Below are 27,939 nucleotides of genomic sequence, written 5' to 3'. Positions count from 1 at the left end.
GTTAACTTTACCGCTGAGCTACAGGGGAGTTCATAAAAGGAACATAAAATAAGTCCCCCTGCTTACAGTTGCTTTTATTTCAGGGAGGAAGATATATTTATCAGTGAAGAAAGTCTTAAAAAACGTAGCTGAACAAATTGGTTTTAGCTCATGAAATCTGTTTATACGTTAATAAAAGAGATTATATGTTCATAAGACTGAGACACGAGCCAATTTAAAATTTACTATAAATAGCCAGAAAAAGTTTCTATTATGAGATTAATTTGTCAATAAATACCAGATAATTGTATATTAACCTAGAACAGATCACATATATAAAAAGATGTGTTGAAGATTTATTCTCAAGACACGGCTGGTATGGGTATTAAAACTTTAATTAAAATATAGAGCAGAAAAAAACATTTTGAATTTCTTAGGTCATTTTCTTTGTTAATTTGAAGATGACCTGAAATGGTCAAAACCTTGTGTACTTTATTTTAATTAAAGTTTTAATACCAGTCGTCTTAAGATTTTACATCAAGTGGGTTTCTCGTCATCACGAATGTTGGATATTTATTTTTTCTACCAAATTTGAAACTGCAAAGAGAATGTATGACGCAGAAGCCTGATTCGTTTTTTGATTGGTCGTACCTTCTTGTTACATTGCAGTTTCGCCTATTCAAGGTTTATCAGCAGAGTTTGGCTCAGTAACCTGAAGAAATAACATTAGTCCTCTTATAATGGTGAAGTATATACACATATATATATAATATGAGGTTTTAGGGTTTCTGTTATAAACTGTACACATTACTTGCCTCAACCATTAGTAAAGTAATGGTAAAAGTTTCTAGTATTACTTCATGTGAACAATTGTTTATTGGGCTGATAAAAGAAACACAAACAGAGAAAAGATCTTAATTCTTAACACATCATAATAAACAGCAACAACAAACAACAGATAATTATTTCCAACATTGAAACGCTTTCCTTACTGGTTGGAATCCTCAGTGGTTGAACGATAAGACAGGGGCTTATAATATTAAAACTATGTCCATACAGGCAGTGAGCACAACACACATAACCCACTGATTAACTATGTGCTTAACAATAATAAAACATTGACTGTGAAATGATACCTGTAAGAATAATATATCAAATGAAATAAGTAACATTTATTTTTAATTATGAAAATGAATTTTTAGCACTATAATTTTAACCTAAAGAATGATATATTTTGTTAGTTTTTGAATTTTGCGCAAAGCTACATGAGAGCTATCTGCGCCAACCGTCCCTAATTTAACAAAGTAATACTAGAAATAAAGCAGCTAGTTATCACCACCCAGCAGCTAGTTATCACCACCCACAACCAACTCTTGAGCTAGTCTTTCGCTAAAGAATAGTGGGATTGGTCTTCATAGTATAATGCCCCCACGGTTGAAAGGGCGAGCATGTTTAGTTTGACAGAGATTCGAACCGCCGACCATCAACTTGCGAGTTGAATGATTTAATCTCTTGACCATTCATGGTGTAGAATGCTCGATACAACACGTATTTATATGACATTAATATTTATACAACTAGCACAAATATTCAAATCTTATCTTGTAATTCACCAAGGTCCCAACAGACCAACCAAAGTCTTTTATTATCCAATACTATTTCTACAGCTAACATTCCATTAGGATACCCACTATGTTAACGAACCAAGGCTGGAAGCACTAACTTGTAAGTTCAGGTAAGGTTACACATCTTCACGGGGAACACAAGGAGGTTAGCAATCGATGTCAGATTAGCACTCACCTACCGTGGAAACATGCTCCAAGATTCTAGCCATACTTGGATGTCCTTACAGACATGTTGGTGTCGTCTTGGTAGGGAGCACCTGATAGAGATAAGAACAACCTTCGTGGCCACATCCAGTGTGCATGTGTGGTTTAGTTCGGCTAGTTCTCGAATAGTGGGACGGGTAAACTGAACGTACATTCATTCAAAGTACAAACAGAACTGATGTAGGATACAAAATTTTTAGCTACAAAATGAATTAATAAAATATATTAAATCTGTTTCATAACCATCATTATTTTAAACTCTATTTATTTAAGCAAGTAAATTAGGCAAAATAACATTCCTCGCGCCGTCTCTATAGCACGAGGAAAACTTAATATTAAGAGACGTCATTGTAATGTAATATTTTGATCTTGCTCGAACGTAATACGAGGAAGTAAATAGATTCATTGCCTTTCAAGTTGGCCCGGCATGGCCTAGCGCGTTAAGGCGTGCGCTTCGTAATCTGAGGGTTGCGGGTTCGCGACCGAGTCGCGCCAAACATGCTCGCCCTCCCAGCCGTGGGGGCGTTATAATGTGACGGTCAATCCCACTATTCGTTGGTAAAAGAGTAGCCCAAGAGTTGGCGGTGGGTGGTGATGACTAGCTGCCTTCCCTCTAGTCTTACACTGCTAAATTAGGGACGGCTAGCGCAGATAGCCATCGAGTAGCTTTGTGCGAAATTCCAAAACAACAACAACAACAGCCTTTCAAGTTAACGATACCATTAAGACATCACACGAAAAATATATGTTATGAGAACGGAATGGATGAAATGAATTAGCTACCGAAGAGTAAACTGTTTTGTAACTCGATAGCTTGAACAATTGTTTCTTTTTTTTTTGGTAAAAGAAGTATTATTTTTCTGTTTCTTTTATCCATTAAAATAATTAACCTAATAATGATATATCCTGGCATGAAGGTTACTTAACCTGATAGCCTAATTCAGAGCTAGCTACGATAATGGTTTTAACAGATAGGCTAAAGATAAACCGAATGAAAATAACTTTTCTGTCATATTTTTCTCGTTTAGTAAGACTCGTGTTTCATAGTTTCGTTCGCACACTTATAGAAAAAATTGTGTACAGTGGTCTTTTTGGAAAGCGAACTACAAGCAGCACGCTCAGAACTAAATTGAATTATACAAACTGAATTAGGAATATTAATCCCAAAGGACTTGTCACTTTCATATTCTCCATACATGTGATATAAAAGTTCTCGTGGTGGCGGTACTTACTGTTAGGAAATATCTCGTTTGTACAGACGATAGAAAGAAAATTAGTAGGAACGTTTCCAATGATAACTAAAACAAGGCAATATAAGCTATAGAGGAAATACCATTTTTGGCATTATTATTATATTTATTTGTCTCGTGCAGTGCACTTAATTCATACGTAAGTAACACCTAGAAGAGAAACGAGTAAGAACAAAACAAAATACATTATCATTCGCTGTTCCATAACACGTGACCGTGTGACCCCAGTAATGTTGTAAGACCCTGTATAACATATTGTGGGTGATACCATGCATAACATACAGGTCCGAGCATTTTTGTAAAATCAAGCATAACATGCAAGTCCCAGTATTTTTGTAAGGCCACGTAGGACATACAGGTTCCAGTACTGTTGTAAGACCACGTAGAACATACAGGTCACAGTATTATTGTAAGACCACGTAAAACATATAGGTCCCAGTATTGTCGTAAGACCGTGTAAAATATATAGGTTCCTTTCTTATTGTAAAACCACGTAAAATATACAGGCCCCAGTATTACTGTAAGGCCACGTAGTACATACAGGTTCCAGTACTGTTGTCACAATATTATGTAAAATATAAAGACCAAGATATTGTGGTTAAAACCACGAAATATATACATATCTCAGTACTGTGTAGAATATGCATTTTTCAGTGTTATGGGTTACCAAACAAAAAACAGTTTTGTCTAAATATGGTTTATTTTAACAAAAGAATAATTTTCTCTACATGGTAATAGAGGCCTGGCATGGCCAAGCGCGTAAGGCGTGCGACTCGTAATCCGAGGGTCGCGGGTTCGTGCCCGCGTCGCGCTAAACATGCTCGCCCTCCCAGCCGTGGGGATGTATAATGTGACGGTCAATCCCACTATTCGTTGGTAAAAGAGTAGCCCAAGAGTTGGCGGTGGGTGGTGATGACTAGCTGCCTTCCCTCTAGTCTTACACTGCTAAATTAGGGACGGCTAGCACAGATAGCCCTCGAGTAGCTTTGTGCGAAATTCCAAAACAAACAAACAAACATGGTAATAGAATGTAATAATGTTACTTATATAATCAATAATTTATTGTTGGACGAAAGCCAAGTTATCTTTGGTAAAAATATCACTTAAAATAGTTGTTTTAATAAATCAAAGGAATAATAAGTGTAATTAATCCTTTTTTATCTTTTATCTAATTAACGAAATAAATGTTAATAATTTTGTTAATCATGAAACCGAAATTTAAAACGTGAAACCAGAATCACGTTGAAAAAAGAAAATGTTTAGCTTTGTTTTCGTTCATAAAGTAGCAATTTTGTATCACGTATTTTTCTTGTTTAGCCAGCGGTATGTTTGCAGACTTAAAATGGTAAGATCCGTGGTTCGATCATCACATTTTAGGCCTTTGTGCTACAAAAAAGTAAACTTACAAGAAAAAACATGAAAAATGCTACACATAACAGCATTTGTTATTATGACACATTTAGAACTGCGTTATCATTAGACCATTACAACTTTGTTATTATTACACCTTTACGACTGTGTTATTATTACACATTTAGAAAAACTACGTTATTATTAGACCTTTACGTTTTTGTTATTTCGTTATCAGTATACCTTCACAACTGTGTTACCATTATACCCTTACAGCTTTGTTATTATTACACCTTCACGACTGTGTTATTATTAAATCTTTACAACTACGTTACCATTATAACTTTAGAGCTATACGTTTGTCAGATTTCAGCAAGGGTAGGTCTGTTTTAAATTCTATTTTTAAATGGATACTAAAGTAAATAATTCTACATGTTATCGTCTTTTATTTAGCTGGCATTTCACTTGTATTATAAAACACAATTATATCAAAATTTAATAACACAGAATTCCTTTTATTTTGGCTGTTTTAAAATAATCACAACTTTTGCGATTCATTACAGATCACTTTTAGAATTAAACGATCACATTTTATGGTCTTTGTCAGGGTTACAAATGTGTCATATCTTATGATCGTTATCAGGCTTATAAACGCGTTTTTTTCTTATCATCCTGAGTATTCTAACAACTTTCTATTTGTATGTCGCTATAGATGACGCTGCTACGACAGCGTCTAAAATCACGATTTAAACATTGGTAAACGACATTGTTTGTTTATCACCTGAACATAAGTTTAGGCACATCTGCTTAAGGTCTATATCATAATAACTTAGGTTTGGCTTAGTCGGACTTAATTTCGTACGTTTAACTACTGAGATAATAGATAACGCTTATTGCTGATAACTTTGTTATTATAAAATTGTTTGTTTTGTTTGTTTTTGAATTTTGCGCAAAGTTACTCGAGAGCTATCTGCGCTAACCATCCCTAATTTAGCAGTGTAAGAGTAGAGGGAAGGCAGCTAATCATCACCACCCACCGCCAGCTCTTGGGCTACTATTTTCCTAACGAATAGTGACATTGATCGTCACTCATAACGTCCTCACGGCTGAAAGGCCGAGGATGTTTGGTGCTGCCGGGATTCGAACTCAAAACCCTCGGATTACGAGTTGAATGTCTTAACCTACCTGGCCATGCCAGGCCTTTTATAAAATAACTCGTATAACACAGACTTTTAAATCAATGGTAATGACTAACAAAAGTATATCAATGATATATATATAACACAACGATAACGACTGATATATTTGTTATTTGATAATAAAACATATATCACTGATATGTATAACACAAGGATAACTGATATATTTGTTATTTGATAATAAAACATATATCACTGATATATATAACACAAGGATAATGACTGATATATTTGTTATTTGATAATAAAACGTATATCACTGATATATATAACACAAGGATAATGACTGATATATTTGTTTTTGGGTAACAGAATGTATATCATTGACTCATAACGAAAATTATTGATACTTTTGTTACTTTATAACAAAATATATACCACTGACATATCAAATAAAGATCATACCTGGTTCCTTTGTTATTAGATAACAGCACGTATATCCTTGGCATATAAATTAGGGCTAATGCCGCCATCTCTCCATGCATCATGTTGTAAAATAAATCAATGTTTGTATTAACATTTCCACTTATGATCACACTGTTCACATTTTACACTTTCTTTAAGCTTTAGTATGATCACGTATTTTATCATCATTCTAATAAATGTTGACGTTATTACTGAGACTTTAGATTCTTGGAAGATTCCAACAAACAACTGGAAGGTTTGGATGTATCTGTAAACAAATGGTTGTTATCGGCCATTCTCCTGAAACTAATGAACAAATATGACAAATATTTTACAAGCCCATTAAACTCAATTAGTAAATATAACTTAAACAAGTCACCCGTATTTAACTAAATGAAACACAATAGCATCCTTGAAAGACTTCGAGCTATGACGTTTTACAAAGCAATTATTTAAGAAAGAGCTTCTAATAGAGAGCATATTACAAAGAGAATCAAAAGGGTGGATAATATGGAGTGATGATGGAGGGGGAAGAGAAAAAACAAACTGTAGAAAGGCAGTGTTTCTTTTGACTTTGTTCATTCCCCGAACACTGTAATTCTTCGTCATCATTAATGGTTCGTAAGGTACTGTTTCCTCCAACACTACCACACCCTCATGTGTCTCCATATCATAGGTCTACATAAGCTATTCATTCATGTTTCTCTTTCTCTTGGTTCTCTCGTCGATCAGTTCGTGAACATAAACAGACTTTCCTAAGGTATTGATTCTTTGAATACATGTTTAGGTCTTTTCTTTATATGTTCTTCACTATTATAAATTGTCAGTCTGTGTTTGTTGGCCTTAAGTAAACTTGAGTGAAGTTTGTTTGTTACGATACAGTTGTCTTTCTTAATAAATCACTGTTTATTTTAAAACCTTTAACTTTCTATATTTATTGGTTTGTATTTCCTGATCGTAGTTAAACGTTAACTTCCGTGAAACATACACTGCTCTATCAGGTACGTGTATTTGTTTGTTAGTTGAATTTCACACGAAATTTTTGTAGGAACTAAGCTACTAGTAAACTGAAAGTTGGTGGTATCTGCTACTACTTGGTACTGATTACCACAATGATACTTGTTTGTTTACGGTATAAAACTACTCTACATACATGCTATCTGATCTCTATTCCTGATCGTATGGTTCTAAGTTTCTAAACCTACGATAACCAGTCGAGGTATACTCCAGAATGACAGGCTGTAGAAAGATGCAAGTTTGGTATGAAAGTTATCCTTTATTAAAATAGCACAAGGAATGAAAGGTTGTCCTTTATTAAAATAACTCAAGAGTGAAAAGTTATCCTTTATTAAAATAGCACAAGGGATGAAAAGTTGTCATTTATTACCAGAGCACAAGGAGTGAAAAGTTGTCATTTATTAAAATAGCGCAAGGAGTGAAAAGTTGATCTTTATTAAAATAGCTCAAGAGTGAAAAGTTGTCATTTATTAAAATAGCGCAAGGAGTGAAAAGTTGATCTTTATTAAAATAGCTCAACGAGTGAAAAGGTATTTTTTATTAAAAGAGCACAAGGAGTGAAAAGTTTTCTTTTATTAAAAACGTACAATGAGTGAAACGTTGTCCTTTATTAAAAGAGCACAAGGAATGAAAGTTGTCCTTTATTAAAATAACTCAAGGAGTGAAAGTTGTCCTTTATTAAAATAGTAAAAGGAGTGAAAAGTTGTCCTTTACTAAAGTAGCACAAGAAATGAAAAGTTGACCTTCATTAAAAAAGCACAAGGAGTGAAAAGATGTCTTTTATTAAAAGAGCACAAGGAGTGAAAAGTTGTCCTTTACTAAAGTCGCACAAGGAATGAAAGTTGTCCTTAATTGAAATAGCAGCAGGAGTGAAAAGTTGTCTTTTATCATAAAAGCGCAAATAGTGAGAGATAAAAAATGACAAAAAGAAAATTTATGTTTAAAAGTAGTACACGTGTTCGAGTTAAGAATGGCTGGTTATATTTTATGTACGGATATCAACATGTTTCAAGTCCTTCCTCTTACACTAAAACTGAACTTGTAGATATAAACAGTTCTTGATTCTATTTTTATATTTTACAAACGACACTCTAATATTCCGAGGTTTTTTGTCATTCACTAAAAAGCTGAGTGTTAACAAATGTAAAAAAATTAATATATAACATTCTAGGATCTTATCACGCCGTTTTATTCCATGTCGCCAAGTCCTGTCATATGCTATCTGACAAACGTGAGTTTTAAAAATGGATTTCCATGAGTTAGCTGCCTTGGTTCTAAAAATAATATTCCTTTTTTGTTTTCTATCGTTTAATAATTAGTTTACAAATCGGGGATAAAAACTCTTACTCAGATCAAATGTACTACAAATATAACATAATATGCTTCGGTAATTTACACAACCGAAAGTAAATGTAAAAGTACAAGCACAAGTTAATAAATGACTTGTGACCTTTTATCTGTTTATATACTAGGGGTGTGTTTCACGTGGGCTCTGGAATGAACGATAAGACTCTCACATCGCGATTCGTTTAGAGACATCTATAGGCAGTGGTTGTCAGCATTTTAAGCATAAGAAAAGGTGACACGATTTCAATGAAAATAAATCAATTATGTAAAAGTACATATGACGATAGGTGAATAATCTGAACGTAACGGAGAAAAATGGACACGATTCAGCATAGACGAAATAATGGAGATGCTATACACATTTCAAAACAATATACTATGACAGATCTGTGTAATCGGAATAGAAAATAAACAGGAGAAAATTTAAAGTGAAATAAAGAGTAACAGTTGGGTATGTTTATTTGATAATATTGTTCTGTAAGTTGTCACTTTACAGACGTCGTATCAGATAGATTATATTCTTGTTGTAAAGAAGGATCTGTTACTTATATCAGATAGATTATATTCTTGTTGTAAAGAAGGGTCTGTTACTTATATCAGATAGATTATATTCTTGTTGTAAAGAAGGGTCTGTTACTTATATCAGATAGATTATATTCTTGTTGTAAAGAAGGGTCTGTTACTTATATCAGATAGATTATATTCTTGTTGTAAAGAAGGGTCTGTTACTTATATCAGATAGATTATATTCTTGTTGTAAAGAAGGGTCTGTTACTTATATCAGATAGATTATATTCTTGTTGTAAAGAAGGGTCTGTTACTTATATCAGATAGATTATATTCTTGTTGTAAAGAAGGATCTGTTACTTATATCAGATAGATTATATTCTTGTTGTAAAGAATGGTCTGTTACTTATATCAGACAGATTATATTCTTGTTGTAAAGAAGGGTCTGTTACTTATATCAGATAGATTATATTCTTGTTGTAAAGAAGGGTCTGTTACTTATATCAGATAGATTATATTCTTGTTGTAAAGAATGGTCTGTTACTTATATCAGACAGATTATATTCTTGTTGTAAAGAATGGTCTGTTACTTATATCAGACAGATTATATTCTTGTTGTAAAGAAGGGTCTGTTACTTATATCAGATAGATTATATTCTTGTTGTAAAGAAGGATCTGTTACTTATATCAGATAGATTATATTCTTGTTGTAAAGAAGGGTCTGTTACTTATATCAGATAGATTATATTCTTGTTGTAAAGAAGGGTCTGTTACTTATATCAGATAGATTATATTCTTGTTGTAAAGAAGGGTCTGTTACTTATATCAGATAGATTATATTCTTGTTGTAAAGAATGGTCTGTTACTTATATCAGATAGATTATATTCTTGTTGTAAAGAAGGGTCTGTTACTTATATCAGATAGATTATATTCTTGTTGTAAAGAAGGGTCTGTTACTTATATCAGATAGATTATATTCTTGTTGTAAAGAAGGATCTGTTACTTATATCAGATAGATTATATTCTTGTTGTAAAGAAGGGTCTGTTACTTATATCAGATAGATTATATTCTTGTTGTAAAGAAGGGTCTGTTACTTATATCAGATAGATTATATTCTTGTTGTAAAGAAGGGTCTGTTACTTATATCAGATAGATTATATTCTTGTTGTAAAGAAGGGTCTGTTACTTATATCAGATAGATTATATTCTTGTTGTAAAGAAGGGTCTGTTACTTATATCAGATAGATTATATTCTTGTTGTAAAGAAGGGTCTGTTACTTATATCAGATAGATTATATTCTTGTTGTAAAGAAGGGTCTGTTACTTATATCAGATAGATTATATTCTTGTTGTAAAGAAGGGTCTGTTACTTATATCAGATAGATTATATTCTTGTTGTAAAGAAGGGTCTGTTACTTATATCAGATAGATTATATTCTTGTTGTAAAGAAGGGTCTGTTACTTATATCAGATAGATTATATTCTTGTTGTAAAGAAGGGTCTGTTACTTATATCAGATAGATTATATTCTTGTTGTAAAGAAGGGTCTGTTACTTATATCAGATAGATTATATTCTTGTTGTAAAGAATGGTCTGTTACTTATATCAGATAGATTATATTCTTGTTGTAAAGAAGGGTCTGTTACTTATATCAGATAGATTATATTCTTGTTGTAAAGAAGGGTCTGTTACTTATATCAGATAGATTATATTCTTGTTGTAAAGAAGGGTCTGTTACTTATATCAGATAGATTATATTCTTGTTGTAAAGAAGGATCTGTTACTTATATCAGATAGATTATATTCTTGTTGTAAAGAAGGGTCTGTTACTTATATCAGATAGATTATATTCTTGTTGTAAAGAAGGATCTGTTACTTATATCAGATAGATTATATTCTTGTTGTAAAGAAGGATCTGTTACTTATATCAGATAGATTATATTCTTGTTGTAAAGAAGTGTCTGTTACTTATATCAGATAGATTATATTCTTGTTGTAAAGAAGGGTCTGTTACTTATATCAGATAGATTATATTCTTGTTGTAAAGAAGGATCTGTTACTTATATCAGATAGATTATATTCTTGTTGTAAAGAAGGATCTGTTACTTATATCAGATAGATTATATTCTTGTTGTAAAGAAGGATCTGTTACTTATATCAGATAGATTATATTCTTGTTGTAAAGAAGGATCTGTTACTTATATCAGATAGATTATATTCTTGTTGTAAAGAAGGGTCTGTTACTTATATCAGATAGATTATATTCTTGTTGTAAAGAAGGGTCTGTTACTTATATCAGATAGATTATATTCTTGTTGTAAAGAAGGGTCTGTTACTTATATCAGATAGATTATATTCTTGTTGTAAAGAAGGGTCTGTTACTTATATCAGATAGATTATATTCTTGTTGTAAAGAAGGGTCTGTTACTTATATCAGATAGATTATATTCTTGTTGTAAAGAAGGGTCTGTTACTTATATCAGATAGATTATATTCTTGTTGTAAAGAAGGGTCTGTTACTTATATCAGATAGATTATATTCTTGTTGTAAAGAAGGGTCTGTTACTTATATCAGATAGATTATATTCTTGTTGTAAAGAAGGATCTGTTACTTATATCAGATAGATTATATTCTTGTTGTAAAGAAGGGTCTGTTACTTATATCAGATAGATTATATTCTTGTTGTAAAGAAGGGTCTGTTACTTATATCAGATAGATTATATTCTTGTTGTAAAGAAGGGTCTGTTACTTATATCAGATAGATTATATTCTTGTTGTAAAGAAGGGTCTGTTACTTATATCAGATAGATTATATTCTTGTTGTAAAGAAGGGTCTGTTACTTATATCAGATAGATTATATTCTTGTTGTAAAGAAGGGTCTGTTACTTATATCAGATAGATTATATTCTTGTTGTAAAGAAGGGTCTGTTACTTATATCAGATAGATTATATTCTTGTTGTAAAGAAGGGTCTGTTACTTATATCAGATAGATTATATTCTTGTTGTAAAGAAGGGTCTGTTACTTATATCAGATAGATTATATTCTTGTTGTAAAGAAGGGTCTGTTACTTATATCAGATAGATTATATTCTTGTTGTAAAGAAGGGTCTGTTACTTATATCAGATAGATTATATTCTTGTTTGATCTGTTACTTATATCAGATAGATTATAAGAAGGATCTGTTACTTATATCAGATAGATTATATTCTTGTTGTAAAGAAGGATCTGTTACTTATATCAGATAGATTATATTCTTGTTGTAAAGAAGGATCTGTTACTTATATCAGATAGATTATATTCTTGTTGTAAAGAAGGATCTGTTACTTATATCAGATAGATTATATTCTTGTTGTAAAGAAGGATCTGTTACTTATATCAGATAGATTATATTCTTGTTGTAAAGAAGGATCTGTTACTTATATCAGATAGATTATATTCTTGTTGTAAAGAAGGATCTGTTACTTATATCAGATAGATTATATTCTTGTTGTAAAGAAGGATCTGTTACTTATATCAGATAGATTATATTCTTGTTGTAAAGAAGGGTCTGTTACTTATATCAGATAGATTATATTCTTGTTGTAAAGAAGGATCTGTTACTTATATCAGATAGATTATATTCTTGTTGTAAAGAAGGGTCTGTTACTTATATCAGATAGATTATATTCTTGTTGTAAAGAAGGGTCTGTTACTTATATCAGATAGATTATATTCTTGTTGTAAAGAAGGATCTGTTACTTATATCAGATAGATTATATTCTTGTTGTAAAGAAGGGTCTGTTACTTATATCAGATAGATTATATTCTTGTTGTAAAGAAGGGTCTGTTACTTATATCAGATAGATTATATTCTTGTTGTAAAGAAGGGTCTGTTACTTATATCAGATAGATTATATTCTTGTTGTAAAGAAGGGTCTGTTACTTATATCAGATAGATTATATTCTTGTTGTAAAGAAGGGTCTGTTACTTATATTCTTGTTGTAAAGAACTTATCTGTTACTTATATCAGATAGATTATATTCTTGTTGTAAAGAAGGGTCTGTTACTTATATCAGATAGATTATATTCTTGTTGTAAAGAAGGGTCTGTTACTTATATCAGATAGATTATATTCTTGTTGTAAAGAAGGGTCTGTTACTTATATCAGATAGATTATATTCTTGTTGTAAAGAAGGGTCTGTTACTTATATCAGATAGATTATATTCTTGTTGTAAAGAAGGGTCTGTTACTTATATCAGATAGATTATATTCTTGTTGTAAAGAAGGGTCTGTTACTTATATCAGATAGATTATATTCTTGTTGTAAAGAAGGGTCTGTTACTTATATCAGATAGATTATATTCTTGTTGTAAAGAAGAAGGATCTGTTACTTATATCAGATAGATTATATTCTTGTTGTAAAGAAGGTCTGTTACTTATATCAGATAGATTATATTCTTGTTGTAAAGAAGGGTCTGTTACTTATATCAGATAGATTATATTCTTGTTGTAAAGAAGGGTCTGTTACTTATATCAGATAGATTATATTCTTGTTGTAAAGAAGGGTCTGTTACTTATATCAGATAGATTATATTCTTGTTGTAAAGAAGGGTCTGTTACTTATATCAGATAGATTATATTCTTGTTGTAAAGAAGGGTCTGTTACTTATATCAGATAGATTATATTCTTGTTGTAAAGAAGGGTCTGTTACTTATATCAGATAGATTATATTCTTGTTGTAAAGAAGGGTCTGTTACTTATATCAGATAGATTATATTCTTGTTGTAAAGAAGGGTCTGTTACTTATATCAGATAGATTATATTCTTGTTGTAAAGAAGGGTCTGTTACTTATATCAGATAGATTATATTCTTGTTGTAAAGAAGGGTCTGTTACTTATATCAGATAGATTATATTCTTGTTGTAAAGAAGGGTCTGTTACTTATATCAGATAGATTATATTCTTGTTGTAAAGAAGGGTCTGTTACTTATATCAGATAGATTATATTCTTGTTGTAAAGAAGGGTCTGTTACTTATATCAGATAGATTATATTCTTGTTGTAAAGAAGGGTCTGTTACTTATATCAGATAGATTATATTCTTGTTGTAAAGAAGGGTCTGTTACTTATATCAGATAGATTATATTCTTGTTGTAAAGAAGGATCTGTTACTTATATCAGATAGATTATATTCTTGTTGTAAAGAAGGATCTGTTACTTATATCAGATAGATTATATTCTTGTTGTAAAGAAGGGTCTGTTACTTATATCAGATAGATTATATTCTTGTTGTAAAGAAGGAATCTGTTACTTATATCAGATAGATTATATTCTTGTTGTAAAGAAGGGTCTGTTACTTATATCAGATAGATTATATTCTTGTTGTAAAGAAGGGTCTGTTACTTATATCAGATAGATTATATTCTTGTTGTAAAGAAGGGTCTGTTACTTATATCAGATAGATTATATTCTTGTTGTAAAGAAGGGTTACTTATATCTGTTACTTATATCAGATAGATTATATTCTTGTTGTAAAGAAGGGTCTGTTACTTATATCAGATAGATTATATTCTTGTTGTAAAGAAGGGTCTGTTACTTATATCAGATAGATTATATTCTTGTTGTAAAGAAGGATCTGTTACTTATATCAGATAGATTATATTCTTGTTGTAAAGAAGGGTCTGTTACTTATATCAGATAGATTATATTCTTGTTGTAAAGAAGGATCTGTTACTTATATCAGATAGATTATATTCTTGTTGTAAAGAAGGGTCTGTTACTTATATCAGATAGATTATATTCTTGTTGTAAAGAAGGGTCTGTTACTTATATCAGATAGATTATATTCTTGTTGTAAAGAAGATAGATTATATTCTGTTACTTATATCAGATAGATTATATTCTTGTTGTAAAGAAGGGTCTGTTACTTATATCAGATAGATTATATTCTTGTTGTAAAGAAGGGTCTGTTACTTATATCAGATAGATTATATTCTTGTTGTAAAGAAGGATCTGTTACTTATATCAGATAGATTATATTCTTGTTGTAAAGAAGGGTCTGTTACTTATATCAGATAGATTATATTCTTGTTGTAAAGAAGGGTCTGTTACTTATATCAGATAGATTATATTCTTGTTGTAAAGAAGGGTCTGTTACTTATATCAGATAGATTATATTCTTGTTGTAAAGAAGGATCTGTTACTTATATCAGATAGATTATATTCTCTGTTACTTATATCAGATAGATTATATTCTTGTTGTAAAGAAGGATCTGTTACTTATATCAGATAGATTATATTCTTGTTGTAAAGAAGGGTCTGTTACTTATATCAGATAGATTATATTCTTGTTGTAAAGAAGGGTCTGTTACTTATATCAGATAGATTATATTCTTGTTGTAAAGAAGGGTCTGTTACTTATATCAGATAGATTATATTCTTGTTGTAAAGAAGGATCTGTTACTTATATCAGATAGATTATATTCTTGTTGTAAAGAAGGGTCTGTTACTTATATCAGATAGATTATATTCTTGTTGTAAAGAAGGGTCTGTTACTTATATCAGATAGATTATATTCTTGTTGTAAAGAAGGGTCTGTTACTTATATCAGATAGATTATATTCTTGTTGTAAAGAAGGATCTGTTACTTATATCAGATAGATTATATTCTTGTTGTAAAGAAATCTGTTACTTATATCAGATAGATTATATTCTCTGTTACTTATATCAGATAGATTATATTCTTGTTGTAAAGAAGGGTCTGTTACTTATATCAGATAGATTATATTCTTGTTGTAGATTATATTCTTGTTGTAAAGAAGGATCTGTTACTTATATCAGATAGATTATATTCTTGTTGTAAAGAAGGGTCTGTTACTTATATCAGATAGATTATATTCTTGTTGTAAAGAAGGGTCTGTTACTTATATCAGATAGATTATATTCTTGTTGTAAAGAAGGATCTGTTACTTATATCAGATAGATTATATTCTTGTTGTAAAGAAGGATCTGTTACTTATATCAGATAGATTATATTCTTGTTGTAAAGAAGGGTCTGTTACTTATATCAGATAGATTATATTCTTGTTGTAAAGAAGGTCTGTTACTTATATCAGATAGATTATATTCTTGTTGTAAAGAAGGGTCTGTTACTTATATCAGATAGATTATATTCTTGTTGTAAAGAAGGATCTGTTACTTATATCAGATAGATTATATTCTTGTTGTAAAGAAGGATCTGTTACTTATATCAGATAGATTATATTCTTGTTGTATAAGATAGATTATAGGAAGGGTCTGTTACTTATATCAGATAGATTATATTCTTGTTGTAAAGAAGGATCTGTTACTTATATCAGATAGATTATATTCTTGTTGTAAAGAAGGATCTGTTACTTATATCAGATAGATTATATTCTTGTTGTAAAGAAGGGTCTGTTACTTATATCAGATAGATTATATTCTTGTTGTAAAGAAGGGTCTGTTACTTATATCAGATAGATTATATTCTTGTTGTAAAGAAGGGTCTGTTACTTATATCAGATAGATTATATTCTTGTTGTAAAGAAGGATCTGTTACTTATATCAGATAGATTATATTCTTGTTGTAAAGAAGGGTCTGTTACTTATATCAGATAGATTATATTCTTGTTGTAAAGAAGGGTCTGTTACTTATATCAGATAGATTATATTCTTGTTGTAAAGAAGGGTCTGTTACTTATATCAGATAGATTATATTCTTGTTGTAAAGAAGGGTCTGTTACTTATATCAGATAGATTATATTCTTGTTGTAAAGAAGGATCTGTTACTTATATCAGATAGATTATATTCTTGTTGTAAAGAAGGATCTGTTACTTATATCAGATAGATTATATTCTTGTTGTAAAGGATCTGTTACTTATATCAAGGAATCTGTTACTTATATCAGATAGATTATATTCTTGTTGTAAAGAAGGGTCTGTTACTTATATCAGATAGATTATATTCTTGTTGTAAAGAAGGGTCTGTTACTTATATCAGATAGATTATATTCTTGTTGTAAAGAAGGATCTGTTACTTATATCAGATAGATTATATTCTTGTTGTAAAGAAGGGTCTGTTACTTATATCAGATAGATTATATTCTTGTTGTAAAGAAGGGTCTGTTACTTATATCAGATAGATTATATTCTTGTTGTAAAGAAGGATCTGTTACTTATATCAGATAGATTATATTCTTGTTGTAAAGAAGGGTCTGTTACTTATATCAGATAGATTATATTCTTGTTGTAAAGAAGGGTCTGTTACTTATATCAGATAGATTATATTCTTGTTGTAAAGAAATCTGTTACTTATATCAGATAGATTATATTCTTGTTGTCTGTTACTTATATCAGATAGATTATATTCTTGTTGTAAAGAAGGGTCTGTTACTTATATCAGATAGATTATATTCTTGTTGTAAAGAAGGATCTGTTACTTATATCAGATAGATTATATTCTTGTTGTAAAGAAGGGTCTGTTACTTATATCAGATAGATTATATTCTTGTTGTAAAGAAGGGTCTGTTACTTATATCAGATAGATTATATTCTTGTTGTAAAGAAGGATCTGTTACTTATATCTAGTTACTTGTTTATATCAGATAGATTATATTCTTGTTGTAAAGAAATCTGTTACTTATATCAGATAGATTATATTCTTGTTGTAAAGAAGGATCTGTTACTTATATCAGATAGATTATATTCTTGTTGTAAAGAAGGGTCTGTTACTTATATCAGATAGATTATATTCTTGTTGTAAAGAAGGATCTGTTACTTATATCAGATAGATTATATTCTTGTTGTAAAGAAGGATCTGTTACTTATATCAGATAGATTATATTCTTGTTGTAAAGAAGGATCTGTTACTTATATCAGATAGATTATATTCTTGTTGTAAAGAAGGGTCTGTTACTTATATCAGATAGATTATATTCTTGTTGTAAAGAAGGGTCTGTTACTTATATCAGATAGATTATATTCTTGTTGTAAAGAAGGATCTGTTACTTATATCAGATAGATTATATTCTTGTTGTAAAGATTATATTCTTGGTCTGTTACTTATATCAGATAGATTATATTCTTGTTGTAAAGAAGGGTCTGTTACTTATATCAGATAGATTATATTCTTGTTGTAAAGAAGGATCTGTTACTTATATCAGATAGATTATATTCTTGTTGTAAAGAAGGGTCTGTTACTTATATCAGATAGATTATATTCTTGTTGTAAAGAAGGATCTGTTACTTATATCAGATAGATTATATTCTTGTTGTAAAGAATATCTGTTACTTATAAGATAGATTATATTCTTGTTGTAAAAGAAGGGTCTGTTACTTATATCAGATAGATTATATTCTTGTTGTAAAGAAGGGTCTGTTACTTATATCAGATAGATTATATTCTTGTTGTAAAGAAGGGTCTGTTACTTATATCAGATAGATTATATTCTTGTTGTAAAGAAGGATCTGTTACTTATATCAGATAGATTATATTCTTGTTGTAAAGAAGGGTCTGTTACTTATATCAGATAGATTATATTCTTGTTGTAAAGAAGGATCTGTTACTTATATCAGATAGATTATATTCTTGTTGTAAAGAAGGATCTGTTACTTATATCAGATAGATTATATTCTTGTTGTGTCTGTTACTTATATCAGATAGATTATATTCTTGTTGTAAAGAAGGATCTGTTACTTATATCAGATAGATTATATTCTTGTTGTAAAGAAGGATCTGTTACTTATATCAGATAGATTATATTCTTGTTGTAAAGAAGGGTCTGTTACTTATATCAGATAGATTATATTCTTGTTGTAAAGAAGGATCTGTTACTTATATCAGATAGATTATATTCTTGTTGTAAAGAAGGGTCTGTTACTTATATCAGATAGATTATATTCTTGTTGTAAAGAAGGATCTGTTACTTATATCAGATAGATTATATTCTTGTTGTAAAGAAGGATCTGTTACTTATATCAGATAGATTATATTCTTGATTATATTCTTGTTAAAGAAGGGTCTGTTACTTATATCAGATAGATTATATTCTTGTTGTAAAGAAGGATCTGTTACTTATATCAGATAGATTATATTCTTGTTGTAAAGAAGGGTCTGTTACTTATATCAGATAGATTATATTCTTGTTGTAAAGAAGGGTCTGTTACTTATATCAGATAGATTATATTCTTGTTGTAAAGAAGGGTCTGTTACTTATATCAGATAGATTATATTCTTGTTGTAAAGAAGGATCTGTTACTTATATCAGATAGATTATATTCTTGTTGTAAAGAAGGGTCTGTTACTTATATCAGATAGATTATATTCTTGTTGTAAAGAAGGGTCTGTTACTTATATCAGATAGATTATATTCTTGTTGTAAAGAAGGGTCTGTTACTTATATCAGATAGATTATATTCTTGTTGTAAAGAAGGGTCTGTTACTTATATCAGATAGATTATATTCTTGTTGTAAAGAAGGGTCTGTTACTTATATCAGATAGATTATATTCTTGTTGTAAAGAAGGATCTGTTACTTATATCAGATAGATTATATTCTTGTTGTAAAGAAGGGTCTGTTACTTATAAGAAAGATTACTTATTCAGATAGATTATATTGTTGTAAAGAAGGGTCTGTTACTTATATCAGATAGATTATATTCTTGTTGTAAAGAAGGGTCTGTTACTTATATCAGATAGATTATATTCTTGTTGTAAAGAAGGGTCTGTTACTTATATCAGATAGATTATATTCTTGTTGTAAAGAAGGTCTGTTACTTATATCAGATAGATTATATTCTTGTTGTAAAGAAGGGTCTGTTACTTATATCAGATAGATTATATTCTTGTTGTAAAGAAGGATCTGTTACTTATATCAGATAGATTATATTCTTGTTGTAAAGAAGGATCTGTTACTTATATCAGATAGATTATATTCTTGTTGTAAAGAAGGGTCTGTTACTTATATCAGATAGATTATATTCTTGTTGTAAAGAAGGTCTGTTACTTATATCAGATAGTTAAAGAAGGGTCTGTTATATCAGACAGATTATATTCTTGTTGTAAAGAAGGATCTGTTACTTATATCAGATAGATTATATTCTTGTTGTAAAGAAGGATCTGTTACTTATATCAGATAGATTATATTCTTGTTGTAAAGAAGGATCTGTTACTTATATCAGATAGATTATATTCTTGTTGTAAAGAAGGAATCTGTTACTTATATCAGATAGATTATATTCTTGTTGTAAAGAAGGGGTTACTTATATCTGTTACTGTTATATCAGATAGATTATATTCTTGTTGTAAAGAAGGGTCTGTTACTTATATCAGATAGATTATATTCTTGTTGTAAAGAAGGGTCTGTTACTTATATCAGATAGATTATATTCTTGTTGTAAAGAAGGATCTGTTACTTATATCAGATAGATTATATTCTTGTTGTAAAGAAGGGTCTGTTACTTATATCAGATAGATTATATTCTTGTTGTAAAGAAGGGTCTGTTACTTATATCAGATAGATTATATTCTTGTTGTAAAGAAGGGTCTGTTACTTATATCAGATAGATTATATTCTTGTTGTAAAGAAGGGTCTGTTACTTATATCAGATAGATTATATTCTTGTTGTAAAGAAGGATCTGTTACTTATATCAGATAGATTATATTCTTGTTGTAGATTATATTCTTGTTGTAAAGAAGGTCTGTTACTTATATCAGATAGATTATATTCTTGTTGTAAAGAAGGGTCTGTTACTTATATCAGATAGATTATATTCTTGTTGTAAAGAAGGGTCTGTTACTTATATCAGATAGATTATATTCTTGTTGTAAAGAAGGGTCTGTTACTTATATCAGATAGATTATATTCTTGTTGTAAAGAATCAGGATTATATTCTGTTACTTATATCAGATAGATTATATTCTTGTTGTAAAGAAGGGTCTGTTACTTATATCAGATAGATTATATTCTTGTTGTAAAGAAGGGTCTGTTACTTATATCAGATAGATTATATTCTTGTTCAGATAGATTATATTCTTGTTGTAAAGAAGGTCTGTTACTTATATCAGATAGATTATATTCTTGTTGTAAAGAAGGGTCTGTTACTTATATCAGATAGATTATATTCTTGTTTAAAGAAGGTCTGTTACTTATATCAGATAGATTATATTCTTGTTGTAAAGAAGGGTCTGTTACTTATATCAGATAGATTATATTCTGTTACTTATATCAGATAGATTATATTCTTGTTGTAAAGAAGGGTCTGTTACTTATATCAGATAGATTATATTCTTGTTGTAAAGAAGGGTCTGTTACTTATATCAGATAGATTATATTCTTGTTGTAAAGAAGGGTCTGTTACTTATATCAGATAGATTATATTCTTGTTGTAAAGAAGGATCTGTTACTTATATCAGATAGATTATATTCTTGTTGTAAAGAAGGATCTGTTACTTATATCAGATAGATTATATTCTTGTTGTAAAGAAGGATCTGTTACTTATATCAGATAGATTATATTCTTGTTGTAAAGAAGGGTCTGTTACTTATATCAGATAGATTATATTCTTGTTGTAAAGAAGGATCTGTTACTTATATCAGATAGATTATATTCTTGTTGTAAAGAAGGATCTGTTACTTATATCAGATAGATTATATTCTTGTTGTAAAGAAGGATCTGTTACTTATATCAGATAGATTATATTCTTGTTGTAAAGAAGGGTCTGTTACTTATATCAGATAGATTATATTCTCTGTTACTTATATCAGATAGATTATATTCTTGTTGTAAAGAAGGGTCTGTTACTTATATCAGATAGATTATATTCTTGTTGTAAAGAAGGATCTGTTACTTATATCAGATAGATTATATTCTTGTTGTAAAGAAGGGTCTGTTACTTATATCAGATAGATTATATTCTTGTTGTAAAGAAGGATCTGTTACTTATATCAGATAGATTATATTCTTGTTGTAAAGAAGGGTCTGTTACTTATATCAGATAGATTATATTCTTGTTGTAAAGAAGGTCTGTTACTTATATCAGATAGATTATATTCTTGTTGTAAAGAAGGGTCTGTTACTTATATCAGATAGATTATATTCTTGTTGTAAAGAAGGGTCTGTTACTTATATCAGATAGATTATATTCTTGTTGTAAAGAAGGGTCTGTTACTTATATCAGATAGATTATATTCTTGTTGTAAAGAAGGATCTGTTACTTATATCAGATAGATTATATTCTTGTTGTAAAGAAGGATCTGTTACTTATATCAGATAGATTATATTCTTGTTGTAAAGAAGGATCTGTTGTATATCAGATAGATTATATTCTTGTTGTAAAGAAGTTACTTATATCAGATAGATTATATTCTTGTTGTAAAGAAGGGTCTGTTACTTATATCAGATAGATTATATTCTTGTTGTAAAGAAGGGTCTGTTACTTATATCAGATAGATTATATTCTTGTTGTAAAGAAGGATCTGTTACTTATATCAGATAGATTATATTCTTGTTGTAAAGAAGGATCTGTTACTTATATCAGATAGATTATATTCTTGTTGTAAAGAAGGATCTGTTACTTATATCAGATAGATTATATTCTTGTTGTAAAGAAGATTATATTCTGTTACTTATATCAGATAGATTATATTCTTGTTGTAAAGAAGGGTCTGTTACTTATATCAGATAGATTATATTCTTGTTGTAAAGAAGGGTCTGTTACTTATATCAGATAGATTATATTCTTGTTGTAAAGAAGGATCTGTTACTTATATCAGATAGATTATATTCTTGTTGTAAAGAAGGGTCTGTTACTTATATCAGATAGATTATATTCTTGTTGTAAAGAAGGATCTGTTACTTATATCAGATAGATTATATTCTTGTTGTGTATCAGATAGATTATAAGATAGATTATATTCTGTTACTGTTACTTATATCAGATAGATTATATTCTTGTTGTAAAGAAGGGTCTGTTACTTATATCAGATAGATTATATTCTTGTTGTAAAGAAGGATCTGTTACTTATATCAGATAGATTATATTCTTGTTGTAAAGAAGGATCTGTTACTTATATCAGATAGATTATATTCTTGTTGTAAAGAAGGATCTGTTACTTATATCAGATAGATTATATTCTCTGTTACTTATATCAGATAGATTATATTCTTGTTGTAAAGAATCTGTTACTTATATCAGATAGATTATATTCTTGTTGTAAAGAAGGATCTGTTACTTATATCAGATAGATTATATTCTTGTTGTAAAGAAGGGTCTGTTACTTATATCAGATAGATTATATTCTTGTTGTAAAGAAGGGTCTGTTACTTATATCAGATAGATTATATTCTTGTTGTAAAGAAGGGTCTGTTACTTATATCAGATAGATTATATTCTTGTTGTAAAGAAGGATCTGTTACTTATATCAGATAGATTATATTCTTGTTGTAAAGAAGGATCTGTTACTTATATCAGATAGATTATATTCTTGTTGTAAAGAAGGGTCTGTTACTTATATCAGATAGATTATATTCTTGTTGTAAAGAAGGATCTGTTACTTATATCAGATAGATTATATTCTTGTTGTAAAGAAGGGTCTGTTACTTATATCAGATAGATTATATTCTTGTTGTAAAGAAGGGTCTGTTACTTATATCAGATAGATTATATTCTTGTTGTAAAGAAGGAATCTGTTACTTATATCAGATAGATTATATTCTTGTTGTAAAGAAGGGTCTGTTACTTATATCAGATAGATTATATTCTTGTTGTAAAGAAGGATCTGTTACTTATATCAGATAGATTATATTCTTGTTGTAAAGAAGGATCTGTTACTTATATCAGATAGATTATATTCTTGTTTGTTGTATATCAGAAGATTATATTCTGTGTACTGTTTATATCAGATAGATTATATTCTTGTTGTAAAGAAGGGTCTGTTACTTATATCAGATAGATTATATTCTTGTTGTAAAGAAGGGTCTGTTACTTATATCAGATAGATTATATTCTTGTTGTAAAGAAGGGTCTGTTACTTATATCAGATAGATTATATTCTTGTTGTAAAGAAGGGTCTGTTACTTATATCAGATAGATTATATTCTTGTTGTAAAGAAGGGTCTGTTACTTATATCAGATAGATTATATTCTTGTTGTAAAGAAGGGTCTGTTACTTATATCAGATAGATTATATTCTTGTTGTAAAGAAGGATCTGTTACTTATATCAGATAGATTATATTCTTGTTGTAAAGAAGGATCTGTTACTTATATCAGATAGATTATATTCTTGTTGTAAAGAAGGGTCTGTTACTTATATCAGATAGATTATATTCTTGTTGTAAAGAAGGATCTGTTACTTATATCAGATAGATTATATTCTTGTTGTAAAGAAGGATAGTCTGTTACTTATATCAGATAGATTATATTCTTGTTGTAAAGAAGGATCTGTTACTTATATCAGATAGATTATATTCTTGTTGTAAAGAAGGGTCTGTTACTTATATCAGATAGATTATATTCTTGTTGTAAAGAAGGGTCTGTTACTTATATCAGATAGATTATATTCTTGTTGTAAAGAAGGATCTGTTACTTATATCAGATAGATTATATTCTTGTTGTAAAGAAGGATCTGTTACTTATATCAGATAGATTATATTCTTGTTGTAAAGAAGGGTCTGTTACTTATATCAGATAGATTATATTCTTGTTGTAAAGAAGGATCTGTTACTTATATCAGATAGATTATATTCTTGTTGTAAAGAAGGTCTGTTACTTATATCAGATAGATTATATTCTTGTTGTAAAGAAAGGTCTGTTACTTATATCAGATAGATTATATTCTTGTTGTAAAGAAGGGTCTGTTACTTATATCAGATAGATTATATTCTTGTTGTAAAGAAGGATCTGTTACTTATATCAGATAGATTATATTCTTGTTGTAAAGAAGGATCTGTTACTTATATCAGATAGATTATATTCTTGTTGTAAAGAAGGGTCTGTTACTTATATCAGATAGATTATATTCTTGTTGTAAAGAAGGATCTGTTACTTATATCAGATAGATTATATTCTTGTTGTAAAGAAGGGTCTGTTACTTATATCAGATAGATTATATTCTTGTTGTAAAGAAGGATCTGTTACTTATATCAGATAGATTATATTCTTGTTGTAAAGAAGGATCTGTTACTTATATCAGATAGATTATATTCTTGTTGTAAAGAAGGGTCTGTTACTTATATCAGATAGATTATATTCTTGTTGTAAAGAAGGTCTGTTACTTATATCAGATAGATTATATTCTTGTTGTAAAGAAGGGTCTGTTACTTATATCAGATAGATTATATTCTTGTTGTAAAGAAGGGTCTGTTACTTATATCAGATAGATTATATTCTTGTTGTAAAGAAGGGTCTGTTACTTATATCAGATAGATTATATTCTTGTTGTAAAGAAGGGTCTGTTACTTATATCAGATAGATTATATTCTTGTTGTAAAGAAGGGTCTGTTACTTATATCAGATAGATTATATTCTTGTTGTAAAGAAGGGTCTGTTACTTATATCAGATAGATTATATTCTTGTTGTAAAGAAGGATCTGTTACTTATATCAGATAGATTATATTCTTGTTGTAAAGAAGGGTCTGTTACTTATATCAGATAGATTATATTCTTGTTGTAAAGAAGGTCTGTTACTTATATCAGATAGATTATATTCTTGTTGTAAAGAAGGGTCTGTTACTTATATCAGATAGATTATATTCTTGTTGTAAAGAAGGATCTGTTACTTATATCAGATAGATTATATTCTTGTTGTAAAGAAGGGTCTGTTACTTATATCAGATAGATTATATTCTTGTTGTAAAGAAGGATCTGTTACTTATATCAGATAGATTATATTCTTGTTGTAAAGAAGGGTCTGTTACTTATATCAGATAGATTATATTCTTGTTGTAAAGAAGGATCTGTTACTTATATCAGATAGATTATATTCTTGTTGTAAAGAAGGATCTGTTACTTATATCAGATAGATTATATTCTTGTTGTAAAGAAGGGTCTGTTACTTATATCAGATAGATTATATTCTTGTTGTAAAGAAGGATCTGTTACTTATATCAGATAGATTATATTCTTGTTGTAAAGAAGGATCTGTTACTTATATCAGATAGATTATATTCTTGTTGTAAAGAAGGGTCTGTTACTTATATCAGATAGATTATATTCTTGTTGTAAAGAAGGATCTGTTACTTATATCAGATAGATTATATTCTTGTTGTAAAGAAGGATCTGTTACTTATATCAGATAGATTATATTCTTGTTGTAAAGAAGGGTCTGTTACTTATATCAGATAGATTATATTCTTGTTGTAAAGAAGGATCTGTTACTTATATCAGATAGATTATATTCTTGTTGTAAAGAAGGATCTGTTACTTATATCAGATAGATTATATTCTTGTTGTAAAGAAGGGTCTGTTACTTATATCAGATAGATTATATTCTTGTTGTAAAGAAGGGTCTGTTACTTATATCAGATAGATTATATTCTTGTTGTAAAGAAGGATCTGTTACTTATATCAGATAGATTATATTCTTGTTGTAAAGAAGGGTCTGTTACTTATATCAGATAGATTATATTCTTGTTGTAAAGAAGGATCTGTTACTTATATCAGATAGATTATATTCTTGTTGTAAAGAAGGGTCTGTTACTTATATCAGATAGATTATATTCTTGTTGTAAAGAAGGGTCTGTTACTTATATCAGATAGATTATATTCTTGTTGTAAAGAAGGGTCTGTTACTTATATCAGATAGATTATATTCTTGTTGTAAAGAAGGATCTGTTACTTATATCAGATAGATTATATTCTTGTTGTAAAGAAGGGTCTGTTACTTATATCAGATAGATTATATTCTTGTTGTAAAGAAGGGTCTGTTACTTATATCAGATAGATTATATTCTTGTTGTAAAGAAGGGTCTGTTACTTATATCAGATAGATTATATTCTTGTTGTAAAGAAGGGTCTGTTACTTATATCAGATAGATTATATTCTTGTTGTAAAGAAGGATCTGTTACTTATATCAGATAGATTATATTCTTGTTGTAAAGAAGGGTCTGTTACTTATATCAGATAGATTATATTCTTCTGTTACTTATATCAGATAGATTATATTCTTGTTGTAAAGAAGGATCTGTTACTTATATCAGATAGATTATATTCTTGTTGTAAAGAAGGGTCTGTTACTTATATCAGATAGATTATATTCTTGTTGTAAAGAAGGATCTGTTACTTATATCAGATAGATTATATTCTTGTTGTAAAGAAGGGTCTGTTACTTATATCAGATAGATTATATTCTTGTTGTAAAGAAGGATCTGTTACTTATATCAGATAGATTATATTCTTGTTGTAAAGAAGGGTCTGTTACTTATATCAGATAGATTATATTCTTGTTGTAAAGAAGGGTCTGTTACTTATATCAGATAGATTATATTCTTGTTGTAAAGAAGGGTCTGTTACTTATATCAGATAGATTATATTCTTGTTGTAAAGATTCTTGTTGTAAAGGTCTGTTACTTATATCAGATAGATTATATTCTTGTTTGTCTGTTACTTATATCAGATAGATTATATTCTTGTTGGGTCTGTTACTTATATCAGATAGATTATATTCTTGTTGTAAAGAAGGATTATATTCTGTTACTTATATCAGATAGATTATATTCTTGTTGTAAAGAAGGGTCTGTTACTTATATCAGATAGATTATATTCTTGTTGTAAAGAAGGGTCTGTTACTTATATCAGATAGATTATATTCTTGTTGTAAAGAAGGAAGGGTCTGTTACTTATATCAGATAGATTATATTCTTGTTGTAAAGAAGGATCTGTTACTTATATCAGATAGATTATATTCTTGTTGTAAAGAAGGATCTGTTACTTATATCAGATAGATTATATTCTTGTTGTAAAGAAGGGTCTGTTACTTATATCAGATAGATTATATTCTTGTTGTAAAGAAGGATCTGTTACTTATATCAGATAGATTATATTCTTGTT

Source organism: Tachypleus tridentatus, chromosome 4 (genome assembly GCF_004210375.1).
Source record: "Tachypleus tridentatus isolate NWPU-2018 chromosome 4, ASM421037v1, whole genome shotgun sequence".
Classification (NCBI taxonomy): domain Eukaryota; kingdom Metazoa; phylum Arthropoda; class Merostomata; order Xiphosura; family Limulidae; genus Tachypleus; species Tachypleus tridentatus.
The sequence above is the reverse complement of the archived record's forward strand: the minus strand, read 5'-3'. Positions refer to the sequence as shown.